The following is a 16,893-nucleotide window of genomic DNA, read 5'->3' as shown; positions in this document are numbered from 1 at the left end:
CACATGTATTCCAGCATGAGTCTACGCTCTTGGCCTCTTCTCTTTTTTTTCTTTTTTGGTGGTGGGGAGATAATAAGGTAATTCTGGTGGGGCATGGGGAGGTAATTAGGGTTATTTGTCTATTTTAGAGGAGGTGTTGGGGGCTGAACCCAGGACCTTATGCTTGCTAAGCATGCACCCCATCACTTGAGCTGTACCCTTCCCTCTCGAGTCTATGCTCTTAGCTGCTAATCCTCACTGTCCCACATGGTAACTCTGGGGGGACTACAGTTCATTCATTCACTCGTTAAACTCAGCCTTCCCGGTGCCTTGGATTCAGCAGTGAACAAGGCAACATGGTGCCTGCCTTAAATGAGCTTGTCGCCTCCTGATATATTATCTTCATTTTACCCAGGAACAAACAAGGTCCAGAAGATTAGCCTTTTCCTGTTAACACCGGAGGAGATATGTGGTGCTTTATTTCATTTTTGCCATTTGACTTACACCATGGGGAGGGAAAGCTGCCTTGCAGATCCTGGAGCTCACAAGCCTGTTAATCCTGAATTTTTTTTAACACTGTCCCTTACTTGATACTTGATCTGAGAAAGGATGAAGTAAACCTAAAAAGATTCTAAGAGAGCGTGTGGTTTACACAGGGTAACTAACCAGACACTGTTTACTATCCTAACAGGAATCTCTAGGCATATTTCTTTTCTTTCTCTTTTTTCCTTTTTATGGGCAGCTTTTAAAAACCAAACCAAACCAACCAAACCAAATCACTGATAATTCAACAGCAGGTTCTAAATCACCCCCAAGACAGCAGCTAAACTCGGTTTAGACTTACAATGCGGCCTCTGGTGGTGGGATTGAAGAATATATCTCTATCCTGAATATAAAAGTCATTCACGCAGCTCTTCTCAAATAGGGCAATGAAAAATTCTTGCTTCGGCTTGATGATATTTTGATCCACTTGGAGGACTTTCATAAAACAGCTGAAATTACCAAAGGCTGAGGACCGGGTTTTCAGATCATTGGGCTTCAGAGGCAATATTATGTGCAGTATCTCAGCGTATGTACAGAGCACCTCCCACAGGGTGTATACTTTTGCAAATAGAAGCTTGTCACCCAAAACCTATATTGGGAGAATGAAAACACAAACCAGGAAACTATTTTCACATTTTTAGTACACAGATTTTTCTTACATTGCTGGTAGTTAAAGCACTTGTGTAAACACACACACATATGACACTGGTAAAGGTGAAGATATAATAAAAATTGATTTGCAAACTATCATATATTTTTGCCTTAAAGATAATTTCTTTGTTGAAATTACTGAAAAGTTATTTAAAATCCTTACAGTTCATTCATAAAATAACCAATGTTTTAGATGAAAAAAGCAAACTTGTTAATTTTTAGTCCAAATTAGTAACTAAAAATAGAAACACCAAAATATTCTTTGCAGTGGCATTGCAATGACAATTTTATAAATTTCTGAAACCTAGGACTATTTACATATCTGTTCAATATAGTGTTAAACAGTCATTAAAAGGGATTTAAAAGAATTATATTTATTGATATGGAATATATAATAAAAGGAGAAAGCAAAAAATGTGAAATAATAATTTTCCTTTTTGGAAGGGAAAAATATCTTCATTTGAACAAAAAAATGTTTAGAAGGATTTTAAGATTCTTTATGTATAATTAAGGTACAGATGATTTTTAATTCCACTGTTCTTTCATTTTCAATTTTGGGGGGTAAGTTTTATAATAAAAAAAATCTTTAAAACAGTTCTTACATAAATACATTAATAGATATATTTATGACTATATTCTCTGGCTATTAAAAAAGATCTCCTAGCTGTGGATCTGAAACATACATTCCATAATGCAGATTCTGACTGACTCGCCTCCCAGCCCACAGCGAAGGCACGGCTAGTGTGACATGTTTCAAATATCATTCCAGGTAATATGCAGGCTCCCAGCCAGTGGCTGCAAGGGGACTGACACTGATCTGGTTGCTCCCAGCTGTAGACCAACACAGATGAAGTTAGATTCACAGGCTCATGTTTCCTCTGTCAAAAGAAATCAGAAAATGTTAGGCTTTTACTTTCACCAAGGGAACAAGAAGTTGTTTGATTATTTTTATGGAAAAAAAAACAACAAACCAATTTGAACCTGTTGAAAAGACATTTGCTCAAAATAGTACAGTAGCAATGATGGTGCTCTGGCTGGCAGGGACTTACTGGATTCCTGTGAGTGCTGGACTCCTCACATGGAATTCCCTTGGCACTCCAGAAGGCCTGTGGTTGTCCCCATGGGTTTGTGGCCATATGTGGCACAAAAAAGCCTCTGGCTTTGCCACAATTTCAATGCCTTTTTTGGCTTATGAAAGTTTTGCACTCAAATGGAGTATTCTTGAGTCCAGTCACTGATGTCATTCACCAGAGTTATACTCCAGATCTGACATTCTAGACTCTTAAATTCTTGCAGACATTCAAATGGTTCAGGTTTGGATGTGTATTCACCTCTGGAGGCCTGGACCATATTCGCTAAAGCCACCCGGTCAAGTTCAGCAAAATGCAAAGAAATTTTTCTCTCTGCAAGACTGAAATGTCTGTGAAGGTATAAAAACTTCTGCATCTACAAAAATAGGGAACCAACTTATCAATAACATATCTATCCATAATGAATGGACATTTAAAAAATTACTGTATTTACTTCTATCAAATTCTATCTGGCTTTTGCCAAATTGTGTCCTAAACTGTAAGGAAAGTATATAAATGTAGTGAATTTTTGAACTTTTAAGAGAAAAAGGAACCCTCCTACTCGGTTGGTGGGAATGTAAATTGTGCAGCCACTTTGGAGGACAGTATAGAGGTTCCATAAAAAACTGAAAATAGACTTCCGTGTGATCCAGCAGTCCCATTCATGGGCATATGTCTGGAGAAAAATATAATTCAAAAAGACACATACACCCCAATGTTCACAGCAGCACTATTTACAATAGCCAAAACACTGAAACAAACCAAGTGTTCACTGAAACAACACAAGTGTTCACTGACAGATGACTGGATAAAGAAATTGTGGTATATTATATATATATGTATATATACATATATATACACATACATATACACACATGAACACACACACACAATGGAATACTGATCAGCCATAAAAAATAAAATAATACCATTTGCAATAACATGGATGGACCTACAGGGTATTATGCTAAGTGAAATAAGTCAGAGAAAGAAAAACAAATATTCTATATATTAACTTATATATATATATATAAAATAGAACAAATTAATTACTATAATAAAACAGAAATAGACTCACAGGTATATAGAACAGACTGGTGGTTACAAATGGGGAGAAGGAGGAGAGGGGAGGCAGGAAGGGGGTAGGGGATTGAGAGGTAAAAATTACTATGTATAAAATGGATAGCTTACAGTGCTGTATCATACAGCACAGGGAAATATAGCCATTATTTTATGGTGACTTTAAATGGAATATAATTTATAAAAATGTTGAGCCTCTTTGTTAGACACCTGAAAATAATATGATGTAAATCAACTACTCAATTACAAAATGTTTAATAAAAGTTTTCTTTTCATATTATTTGCAATAAGTTGGAAGCCAGAACTGTCAATAGAAATATAGTGCAAGTCACAATTTTCCAGTAATACCATTTAGAAAATAAAAAGGAACAAGTGAAATTAATTCCAGTAATAATTATATTTATCCCAAAATATCCAATATACAATCATTTCAAAAGTGTGACTGACACTTTTAAAACTTATTAATAAATATTTTACATTAGTTTTGTTGTACGAAGTCTTGAAGATCTATTATGTATTTTCCACTTATAGAACATCTCAATTCAAAATAGCCACATGTGGCTAGTGGCTACCATACTAGACAGAGCAGATTACACCATTCACACTTCTGATAAATTACCTTCTGTTACTTATTTTAAAAACTTGCAGAAAAGGCTTTAGATATTCCCTACATCAAACAAAACAACCTTGACGGGTTGGAAGTATCTTCATTATAAAGTGAAAAATAAAGGTAAGAGAGCCATGGTTACATGTATGTTAATGTAACAATAACTTCTTAAATCATTCAGGACTTTACAATCTTTCTTCATATGCCAAGGATTCACTGTCACTGCACAATATTTTTCACTGTTATTATCTTTGGAATTGACAGGCTTCTGATGATCCTGCTTTCTGCATCTGTACATAAAAGAAAACAACAAAACAGAGAAAAAGACCTTGTTAAAGATAGTTTGGGGGGAGGGTATAGCTTAAGTGAAAGATCATATTCTTAGCATGCACAAGGGCCTGGGTACAATCCCCAGTACTTCTTCTAAAAATAAAATAAATAAAAACCTAATTACCACCCCCCTGCAAAAAATTAATTAATTACTTTAATTAAAAGTTAAAAAAAGATAATTTAGTGCAGGCTTATCAGGCTACAAGAGCTACAGTGAATGCCCCCCCATTAATTTAGAAGAAGTCTCACAGTATTTCCCAACATAAAGGCTAAAATATAATTGAGAACAGTTTCTGATGGTCAGCATGATTTTAACAAAAAAGTAGATAGTTACTTCCCTGGTGTCAAAGCTCTGTCAGAGATGGGCACAGAAAATTTAGTAGAAATGATTTTGCATATACCTTTGAAAGAAATGCTAAGAAATGATCTTTTCTGTTGGAAATTAGCCTGCTTTTACATTCTGCAGTAGGCATACATGTTTACAAACCAGGCAGGAACTGGATCATATTTTACACATAATTTAGAAACTGATTTGAATTTTGCTCTCTGTCTGCAAGGCTATTTCTTAGGTAATTACATAAGCTGGCAACTATACTAAATTTTGTTTCCCTGTTTGCTTAATCCTCACAACAACTCTGTAAGCTGCTATTATTACCCCCATATAACAGATAAAGAGCTTGAGGCAGAAAATAATCTGGGTAACTTGGTAAATGGTGGAGCTGAGTATGACTGCAGCCAGTCTGACACTCAAGTCCATTCTTCCCACCGATGTCTGATACTGCTACCTACATTCAGCAATGACCGCTGATTTCATATTTAAGTATGTCATTTCTAAAAGTGCAAAGATATATTAGTACTGCTGTGTAAATTATTCTTTTGAGATGTGATTGCCAAAAAAAACATAAAATCACGGTTCCACTGAGGGGAGGGCAAACTGCATATAGACGGACACAAGGGGACTTTGTGAGGACACAGTTGCACAACTCTAGAAATAGCTAAAATGGCTGACTTATACAATTATAATGTGTGAATTTTATGGCCTGTAAATTACACCCTAATACAGCTATTAAATTAAGAAACTTGATACCAAATTAAGACTAAAACACATATATATATATATCACACAAAGAACAACAGGCAAATATCATTATTTACTGCACCATTCTTTCATGCAGCTTCCTTTCCTCACTCGTTCCTGAAAGGATGACTCATTTTTAAAATAGTCTTTTAATTTATTTAGCAAATAATTTTTGACAGCCTACTATGTACCCAGGACTAATCTAGGCACTTGGAATAGATCAATAAACAAAACAAAATTCCTGTCCTCACGGAGCTTGGTTGGAGTCTAGCTGGAGTGGGGGGTGGAGATGACAATTCACTCAACAGAGCAGCAGAGGAGGTGGCATGATAGGAAAGAGGAACCATGGAAAAATCAAAAAAGGGCAAGGTAAAGAGAGTTTAGGGTATGGGATGATGGTGATGTTGTATTAAATACCAGAGCAGGCCACACTGAGGACTGAGGTTAGAAATAAGACTAGGAGGTGACAAGTCCCAGGTGGATGGAATAACCATCACCAAGGGCAGCGTGCACCTCGCATGTTCCAGAATGGGGGCACGGCTGGAGCTGTGGAGAAGGGTCAGTGCAGATCCTGTACGGCCTTGGAGGACGTTGTAAGGACTGTGGCTTTTACCCGTAGTGAAATGGGGAGGCACTGCAGAAGGAGGACACAATCTAACTTAGGTTTTCAAGGCTCATTTGACTGCCGGGTGAGAATAGGCAAAACGGGTCAGAGATGAAAGGAGGGAAGCCTCTGAGAAGGGCTGTGCAGGAGGAGAGGACAGTGGCTCAGGGCAGGGAAGCAGCATTGGAGGCAGGAGCCATGGTGAGAAGTGGCTGTGCTCCGGATAAGTTTTAAAGTCAGTGTTAAACCAGGTCTATTGACAGAATTCATGTGGTATGTCAGTGAAAGTCAGAATAACTCCAAGTTTTTTGACCCAAGCAGCTGGAAGGATTAAGTTTCCACTAACTGAATGGGGGAGGTTGCAGAAAGGACCAGTTTGGGGGGTAGGAGGACCAAGAGCTCAGTTTTTACACATGTTGGTTTTAGGATATCAGAGTTCCAAATGAAGATGGCAAATCAGCAGAAGATTGTAAGAGTTCAGAGTTGGAGAGAAAAAGTCTAGCGGGAGACAGAAATGTGGGAATCATGGGTCACACAGGTGGTAGAGGAAGACATGAAACCCAGGTACTCAAACATTAAGATAACCTGGCATTAACCATAGAAGTTTTCCTTGAGGGCCTGCCTACTAGGTGTGGATATCAGTCCTATTTCCCGACCACTCGAGTTTTAAAAAGGAACTTACAAATGAATTCGTGCAAGACACTTCCTCCAGGGGTTGGGTCCAGAGCAGGTGTGGGAGAATGGGATGGTGCACGCTACTCCCTAAGGCAGAATGTGTGTGTGTGTGTGTGTGTGTGTGTGTACGCATGTGAGTGTGCACAGGGGGATGAGACACACCTGGCTTAAGAAAAAGAGCTAGAAAGTCTAGAAGCCGAAAGATGAAAGAACATCCAGATCTGGTAGAGGGAACAGGGGAAACACTGTGTACTGTAAGACATATCCCCATACTGCCATTTCCCACCATCCTTTCATCAGGAACACAGTTGGAAAGGGGGAATTATGTAGATACGTGTGATGTACACAATCTTTCTGACTATGTAACACTGACTATCTACATATGTAGCAAGTTAATGATATTTATATCTGCTTCAAGTTTAATAACATGTTCACAACAGAGAGAAAATAAAATATTGATGACTGGTAGAAGCATCATAGAAGGCCTTTCAATGCTCAGAATGGAAGCAAAAGCAGCTTCAACCCACAAAGAATGTCAATAAGAGTCAAGAATGTTTATATTTGCTTAAGAAATTGAGAGTTACAACTTCCTGCTTTAAAGAATTAACATAAGACAGATACCACACTATAAGCAACGTCTATACTGGAGCTTTCATAAAGCTATTTTTAGTTCCTGTTTGTTCTGATGTACTCCAGAAACTCTGCAATGAAATCCTTCTTTTCAAAGGCTTAAAGGAATAAAAAAAGAAATAACACTGCATTCTTTTAAGTGTTCCCTGTACTGAAAGTCACTTGCAAATGCAACACCCTGCCACAGGTCAACATTTTTAACAATAAAGTACTTTGCGCAGTTTTTCAATTTCTATGTGTCTTTGTGTCAGTCTCTCACTCAGAAGCAGAATGGAGTATCAGAAAATGATACATTATGTCTAAAACTACAGATGTAGGAGATGAACGTCCACCAGGAAACAGCTAAGTGTGAGGGCAAGGTTTACCTTTTAAGTTACCGTAAGTGCAGTTACACCTGCTCCCTGCTTCCCCTGTGAAGAGCTAGTCTTTTCCAGAAAAGCTCTCATTCTGAGAACTGTCTTCTTTAAAATATTCGGAGATTCTCTTTTAAGGCTCTTTCACTTTTAAGTCTTTCCCCAACTCTACATCCTATAACAAGTGTTAAAATTATCCAATAGCCTATTGTTACAGAACATGCTCTACAAAAGCTGAGGTTTCCCAGGGTTTGGATCCCAGAACTCTGCTACCAGATAATCCTAAAGCCTTCCTTCCATAATTGACTCTTCTGCCAATTCCCAGCTGCGGGCAAATTCGGCTTCTCAGACCAGGTAACTTAATAATTCTGCCTTCAAACACTCTACTGTCAGTAAAGGAACTCTCAGACAGGAAGCACACAAAGCCCCTAGTGAGGGTTGCCTCCTTCAAACAATCAAGATGCCATCACCAAGCAAATAATTAAACCTACTGCAAAACTTCTGAAGACAATTACAAACAATATAGTTTGTATAGTTGCATACTATTTGCTCTGGAATAGTCATTTCCAATGGAGGGAACAAAGGACCTCATGACCCAAGCAATTTTTTTAAACTGCACGAAACCATCCCTCATCACGTGAGGATTCAGGCAAGCCCATCTTACAGGCCTAGGAGTAACAGAATGACAGCACCTCTAGGAGTAGGATGAAAAGCAGCGAGGTAGACTTCTAGTGAAAGAGGGTGATGTAATAGGCCCCATTGCCCACTTACCTCCCACCACAGGACAATTATCTTATATCGAGAACAAACACTTTGGGAAACAGAGGTTGTTTATGTTTTTATGGTTTTCTGGTGGAAATAATGCCCTGAGTCATGTGAAGTTGTGGCTGCAAAATTGAACAGGGGACCAGATATTTTCACATTCAGGACACAAATAGCCCCCGGGTAGCCATCATATCTGCTCTCCCCTTTGCCTGTTCATTCCAAAAGCTGCAGGACTCTCCTGCTTGCAATGGCACCCACCACTTCTCACAAATTCTTGACAAGTTCACGTCAGCAGCTGGTGGTGTCAAAGTCACCATTTGTACTGCTCTGAAGTACCTCCATTACTTTATATCCCTTCTATTTTCTCTGTTGTCTTCCTAGCTACACTTGCATTCACAAGTTGGTTACCGCACTAACATTGCCTCTGTAATCAGTCCAGGACATAGGAAGTAGAGATTCAAGTGTAACCAGTAACAGAACACTTGTCATGCCACTCTAGTTTCCCAACAAAATACTCTGGCGTCCCTCATCTCACCCAAAGAACCACCGCATGACTTAGAGGTTGTAAATGTAGAGGGCTTTCTCTACTGGGAAACACTGTGGCTTGTGGTAGAGTTGCGATTTCAGTTTTTGCAATTAGTTACAGGCAAAAAGACATGGTCCGCAAATTTTCTTCAAGCGTTTGGAATTTAAACTTTTATTAGATACAGAGCCGGCGGACTAACCGTAATCCATGAACATATGGTCATATTATCAAATAATGTTCATGTCTGCCTTACAGATATGTAAGAACTTGAATTACACTTGCAACCTGTAGGCCTTTGGAATTGGATGTGAAGCATCCTGTGAGTCAAAAACCTCCTATCCAGTTACAGAACACCTTAAAGACAACATCACATTAATGCCACTGAATACATTAGTATAGCCCATGTATGGTTAAGTTACATCTCCGACTTCTCAGAGTTGGAAACGAGATGTCTAGAAAAGCTGGAAAAGGCCAATTACCAAAACAGCTCAAAAGATAAAGCAGACTCTTGCACCTCCCAGAGCGGAGGGCGGAGGGGGCATTGGTCACCACCCTGTCCTCCCCCAGGACGTGGCATGTGGGGAAGCAGGCAAGAGTGGGTGGCTGGGACTCGGAGGTGGAGAGGTGATGAAAACAAGAGTGGAACTGCTCTGATCCTAGAACAACAGAGCTGTAAAAAACTCGGCTTCAGTTCAACAAGCTCCCTCTCCCACATTCCCTCCCACCTACATGACAAAAAGAACAAGTCAGGCACTTTCTGCCCATGACGGTGACTACTAGCAGGAAAGGGACCAGGATAAAAACATGTCATATAAAAGATCAGTCTGATTTTAAAGACAGTGTTATAAACAGTGAACATCACTGTCAGAGTGGGGCACGTGAGACGCTCAAATAGGGAGGAGGAGGTTGAGGATCCCTTTCCAGCACTTCCATGTCTTTTATCACTCCTATTTCTGACCTTTCCTTTGCCACTTTTTGTAGCACTTCTATCAATGGCAGGTAAAGGTGCAGCAATGTGACTTGGCCGTTTGGCCGATGGGGCTACATTTCCCAGCACTGGAATGAAAAGGCACTGGAAAAGGATCAGCTGGAAGATGTGAACTGCGGTCCTGGCCTGTGCCAAACACTAACCAGGTGACCCTGGGTTAGGCTCTTAGTCTCTCTGGGCTTCCGCTGTTTACTTATAATCGAAGGTTTTGTCCTTGCACAAATATATCCAATATGAAATGTAACGTAAAAGTCAAACATAATGACATCTCACCTGCTTGCCTCAGGGAACTGTACAAGCATTGAACACTATGTGAATGTAAACACAGAGTTAAGAAAACTGTTGTGGTAAAGCGCTAAACTAAACATGGAGATAAAATTTAATGGATATTCTTGGCTTTTTTTTTTTAATTGCAACACTGAATTAATAGCTATTAGCTATAATCCACACCACCACCCCTGCGAATAAATAAAGTAGGTAAGCACTGCCTGGATGCCTGCTATTGCCCAATGCTAAGCAGGGTGAGGGGTATAAAGGAGGCTGAACAAGGGAGTCTTCTCCAGTTACCAGCTAAGTGAGGAGACACATTGGAAATCACCCGGGAATGTTACCAAGTCAGTACTCAAAGTCAAGAATACAGGCTACCGATCATAAACAGTGCAGGAATACAAAGAGCAGCTAGAAGTATTTAGAGTAAATAGGGAAGACTCTATGAAGGAAATGGGACTCCAACTAGTTCTCAGGGTAATTCTAAGCTGTTTTAACTGAGGACTGGATAGGAAAAGGCTGGTGACTCCTGGTTTTTAATAGGACACAGGTTATCCTAGGAGGCTAAGTTACAAAATGATTGGAAAACATAAGGTAAGTCCAAAATGATGAAGGGTCAAGACTACCTGGCTCAGATCTGGTTGTGGTAAGTCTTTGACTTGACTCTAGATGTTGGAGCGTCAAAACTGTAGGTTGACTGAAAGGGGGGGAAGAGAATATCCAAGAACTCAGCAGAAGGAATAATTCATGTATCAGGGATGAAAGCTATTCATCAGAGTATCAGGAATCAGAATAGACACTTGAAACCAAAAACATACAGTTCCAGAAGCCGACAATATGTGGAGGGTGGTGAGAGGAAGATAAATCAAAGACCATTCCAAGCCTTTGGGTATTTAAGACCAGAAGAATGATTATCCCACTGAATAAGTGAAGACGCTGCAAGAAAAAAGATTATGAAATCAGCTTTAGACATGATGAATCTGACATATGAGCTAAGAGTAGGAATTATCTAAGAAGCTCAAAATTCAAATTTGAAGCACAGATCTAGAGTACAGGCTTAAGATACAGATGGACAAGACATGATAAAATTCATAAAAGAAAACATAGGCAAAACATTTTCTGAGATAAATCTTAGCAACGTTCTCCTAGGGCAATCTACCCAGGCAATGGAAATAAGAGAAAAAAATAAACAATAGGGACGTAATTAAACTCATAAATTTCTTCACAGCAAAGGCAACCATAAATAAAACAAAAGGAAACAATAACCTACGAATGGGAGAAAATATTTGCAAATGATACGAGTAACAAAGCCTTAATTTTCAGAATATATAAACAGCTCATACAACTTAATAACAAAAAAACAAACAACTGAATCCAAAAATAGGCAGAAGACATAAACAAGCATTTCTCCAATGAAGACAGAAATGGCCAATAGGCACATGAAAAAATGCTCGGTATCACTAATAAACAGAGAAATTGAAATCAAAACTACAATGAAGTATCAGCTCACACCATTCAGAATGGCCATCACTCAGAAATTCATGAATGATAAATACTAGAGAGGCTGCAGAAGGAAGGGTACCCTCTTACACTGCTGGTGGGAATCCAGTTTGGTGTAGTCATTATGGAAAGCATGGAAATCCCTCAAAAAACAAAAAGTAGGCTTGCCCTATGACCCAGCAATCCCACATCTTTGTATATAACTGGAAAGAACTCCAATGTGAAAAGATACCTGCACACCAGTATTCATAGCACCAATGTATACAATAGCCAAGAAATGGAGGCAAGCTAAATGTAGCAACAGATGACTGGATAAAGAAGTTGTGGCAAATTTATACACTGGAATACTACTCCACCATGAATAGGACAAAATAAAACCATTTGCAGCAACATGGATGGAGCTAGAGATCGTCATTCTAAGTGAAAGCAGCCAGAAACAGAAAACTACCAAATGATACCACTCATATGTGCAATGTAAAAAAAGAGAGAAAAAGACACTGTGAACCCATCTACAAAACAGAAACAGACTTGCAGACTTAGTAAACAATCTTAAGGTTACAGGGGAAAGGGGATAGGAAGGGATAAATTTGGGAGTTTGAGATTTACAAATGCTAGCCACTACATATAGAAAGAGATTTTAAATAAAGTTTCTTCTGTATAGCAAAGAAATCTATGTTCATTATCCAGCAATAACCTATAATGAGAAAGCCGATACAGCCTCCAACTGAGGAAGCAAGAGAAGAAAGGAGAGTTAGTTATGCTGGGCTAGAGCCCACTTCTAAAATCCTTGTCAGCCACTGAGGCTGCCCCAAGTACACTGAGCCCTCCTCCCACGGACAGGCTGACATGACATGCGTCCTGCAAACCTGGGGCAGCAGAGGCCGTCCCCAGGTCTGGCCCTGGGGGAGATGGGAGCAAGTCCACTTGCTCCCCTTGGGGCAGCACCCCTCCCCGCAGCCCCCGCCACCTGACTGCACCGCGCCTGCCTCACAGGAACCCACTGACTTGAAAACAAGTGATCCACGAACCTGGGGCAGCGGCAGGGAGATGGGCAGCGAACTTGCAAGCTGGTGGACTTGCCCCCATCTCCCCCACGGCCTGTCCAGGGCTCGGCCTCTGCTGCTCCAGGCACGGTCCGCAGGTCAGCCTGCTCCCGGGAGGAGGGCGCGGTGTGGTCGAAGGCAGTGGCGGGTTATGGAGTGTGCCCATGGGAGCCCATGGATTTGCTTCAAACTCCCCAGCGCATGGCCTGAGCTTGGCTTCTGCTGCTCCAGATTCGTGGAACTCAGGTTACAGGTAGCCTGCTCCTGGAAGGCGGGTGCTGTGCTGTCAGGGAATGGCGGCAGCTGCGATGGCGGGATTGGGGCTGCCCTGTGAGAGCGCGGGGGTTGCGACCATTTCCCGCTGCTGCTGCAGCCATCCCAGCACACTGACCTCACCGCCCCCACCTCCCAGGAGCAGACTGACCTGTAACCTGACTCCCACGAACCTTGGGCTTTAGAGGCCGCCCCCTAGGTCAGGCCGCGGGGAAGATGGGAGCAAATCCAGGGGCTCTCATGGGGCAGCCCCCATTCCATCCGTGGCCCTGCTACCGCACCGCACCCGCCTCCCAGAAGCAGGCCATGATCTGGGGGCCAATCGGAGATGCTCCTGGGCCTTCCGGCGCCCTCCCACCTCCCGGGGCTGTACCTGATCTCCTAAACCCGGGTTTAAGCTGCGGCACAAACGCGAGGTCCAGGAACTACTAATAGCGGGGTTACCACGAACCACAGCGGCGGCTGGGACCCGCCTCAGGGTCCTAACGTGCTGCACGGCCGGGACCTCATCTCCGCACCCCTCCCTGTGCGCTTCCTCAGCTGCACAGCCCAGGCGTCACCCGCCGGCTCCCCGAGCAGAGCGCCCCCACCAGCGCACCCTTATCTGACCGGCAGCGGCAGCCAAGCCTACGGAAAGCGGCGGCCCAGACCCCAAGCTGTGTTCCTCTTCCAGGAGATGGTACAGGAGCAACCGGCTGCCGCCAGCTTCCACGCATTCTGGGCGGGTTCCGGCGTCCGCGCGTCTGTCCTTCTGCGCGTGCGCGCCCCTCCTCCTCCCGCCTGCAGCGCAAACTGCTCGGGTGGGTCTCCTGCTTTAATGGACCTGGCCACTGGGGCCGGGAGGAGCCAGGTGGGGCCCCTCCCTCTTGTCCCTCCGGTCTCCATCCCCAGAGCCTTCACCCCGCCACCAACTGGGTCATGGCACTGTACTAGAACCACGACTGTCCTGGGCCACTCCACATCCCGCCAGCCCCACTTCCCCTTCTCACCTTCCCCTCCCTGTTACTACCCTCCCACCCCTGGCCAGGCCCAGTCTCCCACCAGACCTTGAAGACAGGGCTTCTTCTCCTCACACCGAGGTCCATGCCCTGACACTCCGTCCTGCTAGATCTTAACCTATGGCCCCTACACCCTCGTGCCTCACCACAGGACACCAAACTTCCTGAAACTGTCCCCCTCACTTCTCAGCCAGGTTAGTTCTACTCTGAGTGGGCCCCACACTCCTCAACATATGACCCCTCACCATGGGATCTCCTTCACTCTGAGTGCACCCATACCCTGAGCTCACTCCCTCACCCCTCACCCTATGGTTGGGGGTGGGGAAATCCGGGCTCCAGTAATGATGACTACTGCCACCAGTGGGGGACACAGCCTAGTGTGCACTTTCATAGTTAATGTCTGAGGCTACAAGGCGAGGCAGGCTGGGCTGAAGGCGGTTCCAATTCCCGCCCTGGCACCCTGATCCCTGCACCCAGTGTCTCATCTGACCCGATGGGTCAGGTTGATCCCAGGCTGCCAGGCACTGGCCTTGGGATTTGGGTGGTTGATGGTCCTGATGGTGATCTGGACCCCTAGGGCGAAGGCACTGGGCACGCAGACCTTTGGGGTGGGGGAGTTCAGAGTGTCCACTTGAGCCCAGGGGTAGACAGCAGATGGTGGGCTGTGTGCATGGGGCTGTGTGTGGCCTGGTCTCAGCCCTGGTGGGTGCAGGAATCTTGTTCATTCACACCAGGCCAGAGGGAAGAGGGACGGGAGCTTTCAAAGCATCAAAGTTAGGAAGCCAAGACTGGAGAGCAAAATAGGAAGGTGCACTGTCCAGGCCACCATGGATCCCGCTGCGACACTGGTCCGATGCATCAGGGGAGAATGACAGTTGACTGGTGAATGAGACATCCTCTACTGTGGTATAGTTTACAGGCAATTGAAGGGGTTTTGACAGGTAATTTTAATCCAATAATTGTCACTTTCACTGTGGGAGATCAGGTCCAAAGTCATGGGGAATCTGGCAGTGATTCTGCCTGAACTTCAGCCTGGGACAGTGGAGGACCCTCCCAGGAATCATCATCTTAGCTCTCACCAAAAATCACTGTAATAGAGAAGAACAAATCTGACTCCATTTTGGATCTGTTCATTTTCCTTTAACCTTCTGCCATGTTTTCTAGGCTTAGTCTTGCTAGCTCTGCTCCTTTTGAAAAACAATGTTGCCTTTAGCCTGAAATAAACAGGAGAGCCTATTCTCAGGGCTCTGAACGTTAAGAATATTAACACTTTTGCACTCCTATAAAGATAACAAGTTGCAGAATAGAAAAAGTTTGTTTTGTTGCACGTTTACAGGAACACCATGATCTGAACCACGTGGATAGCTGCAAAGAATTCCATGAACAAAGAAATCCTACAATGAGAAGTTTGCAACAACCAACCACAGCCCCTCCCCTTTTTAGTAGAAAAGGAGCCTGAAGTCTGATGGGCAATATGGTTCTCCAAGTCTGCCATTATCTTGGTCTGCAGCTGTCTACGAAGACCAGGTCATAGTGCCTCTGTAAAATCTCTAACAAAAGCAAAAGTTATTTTCTATTCTGCAACTTGTTGTCTTTATATGAGTGCTAAAGTGTTAATATCCTTAATGATCAGAGCCTTGAAAATAGGCTCTCCTGTATATTTCAGGCTAAAGGCAACATTGTTTTACAATATGTGCAGAGCTAGTAAGACTAAGCCTAGAAAAGAGGGCACAGGGTTAAAGCCAAAAGGACAGATCTTCTATGGAGTCAGATTTTTTTCTTTTCTATTATAGAATATTCAATTTTTCTTTTAAGATAGTAAGAATAAAGTTTAGCCTTTTCCCATTTTAAATTGTGCAATTTTCAGGAACATTAAGTGCATTCACAATGCTGTGAGACCAACACCACTTGTTTCAGACTATTTCCTTCCTCAAAGTAAAAGCTTGTATACAAAGAGCACCCCACGTCCTACCTCCCCCAGCCCATGACAAGCCCTAATCCCCTTTCTCTCTCTATGTCTTTACCTATCCTGGAGGTTCCCTATCAATGAAATCATATAAAAGTTGGCTTTTTTTTTTTGTTTGTCTGCCCACATATCTTAAGTAGGAACGGGTGAAATTTTGTTTGTTTCCACGTGAATTAGCATTTTTGTATTTTGAGAGGAAAACCAGCTGGATTAAAGATGAGACGTACCAAATGAAGCCCTTTTAGTAACTCAAGCATAATCTTGGAGTAGGCACTGCTGTTCTAAGTGTGAAACCAGAGCCAGAAGGGAGATGCTTAGCTCTTCTTGTGGCAAAATAAAAGCAAACAAAAACAGAAAACAAAGGCCAAGAAAGACAGATGGAAAGACAAACCACAGCCTGGAAAAACCATTCCTCATTACCCAAGGTCAGAGAAAAGCTTCACATCCCTGTGGTCCAAAAACCTCTTGAAGCCCAGTGTTCTGAAAAGAAACAAAACACACACAGAAAGTTCCAACGAGAGGCAGTTCAGGTGGCCAGTGTCTGCTAGAGATGTTCGACCTCTCAGGTGAGGACACAGGCAGACGGACAGACTGCAGAGACAGCATTGGCCACCATCACACTGGTAGTTCTTTAGCCCGGTGACAACCAGCCCTGGTGACAACGTGAGCAGGCAGAGGCCCCAGGAGTTCCCCTGGAGGGAAGAGCAAATGGACGCTCCTCTCCGGCAGAACAAGGTGCAGCATACATCAAAGTGCCACAGGTGCATCCCTTCCCTAGCAGTGCTGATCCTTAGAGGAGATCCCACCAACGTTCTTGCACAATTTTCAAAGATAATTTTTCTTCAGTAACATGAATTCAAAATAATCAATATGTCATCAAGGGATTTTCAGAAGTGACCTGCCGTGGGCCCGAAAAATACACACACATAAATACACACATATGCACATAAATATATATATATATATA

General features: G+C 42.7%; 2 long non-coding RNA genes across 7 annotated transcripts in view; both read right to left on the bottom strand.

The window, feature by feature from the left end:
- The window catches only part of LOC140693104 (uncharacterized), a 47,743-nt gene extending 46,690 nt beyond the window's left edge, over positions 1-1,053 (bottom strand). For 2 of the 3 annotated variants that reach the window (XR_012068762.1, XR_012068760.1), the window contains exon 1: positions 824-1,053. This is a non-coding gene — a long non-coding RNA (uncharacterized lncRNA). The remainder of the gene's footprint in view (positions 1-823) is intronic. The other variant, XR_012068761.1, reaches the window with a different exon arrangement.
- Positions 1,054-1,071: 18 nt separating this feature from the next.
- Positions 1,072-13,729, bottom strand: LOC140693105 (uncharacterized). Of its 4 annotated transcripts, none has more exons than XR_012068765.1 (4): positions 13,561-13,729; positions 4,073-4,220; positions 1,857-2,051; positions 1,072-1,111 (listed from the first exon to the last, which is right to left on the bottom strand). It is a non-coding gene; the product is annotated as an uncharacterized lncRNA (long non-coding RNA). The 4 variants fall into 4 exon arrangements; XR_012068763.1 differs by having other exon boundaries at positions 1,857-2,004; XR_012068764.1 differs by lacking the exon at positions 13,561-13,729 and adding an exon at positions 12,675-12,898 and having other exon boundaries at positions 1,857-2,004.
- Between the last annotated feature and the right edge of the window lie 3,164 nt (positions 13,730-16,893).

The sequence above is a fragment of the Vicugna pacos genome, unplaced genomic scaffold, assembly GCF_048564905.1.
Source record: "Vicugna pacos unplaced genomic scaffold, VicPac4 scaffold_19, whole genome shotgun sequence".
In the NCBI taxonomy this organism is placed as follows: Eukaryota; Metazoa; Chordata; class Mammalia; order Artiodactyla; family Camelidae; genus Vicugna; species Vicugna pacos.
This window is presented reverse-complemented; position numbering and strand designations above follow the sequence as displayed.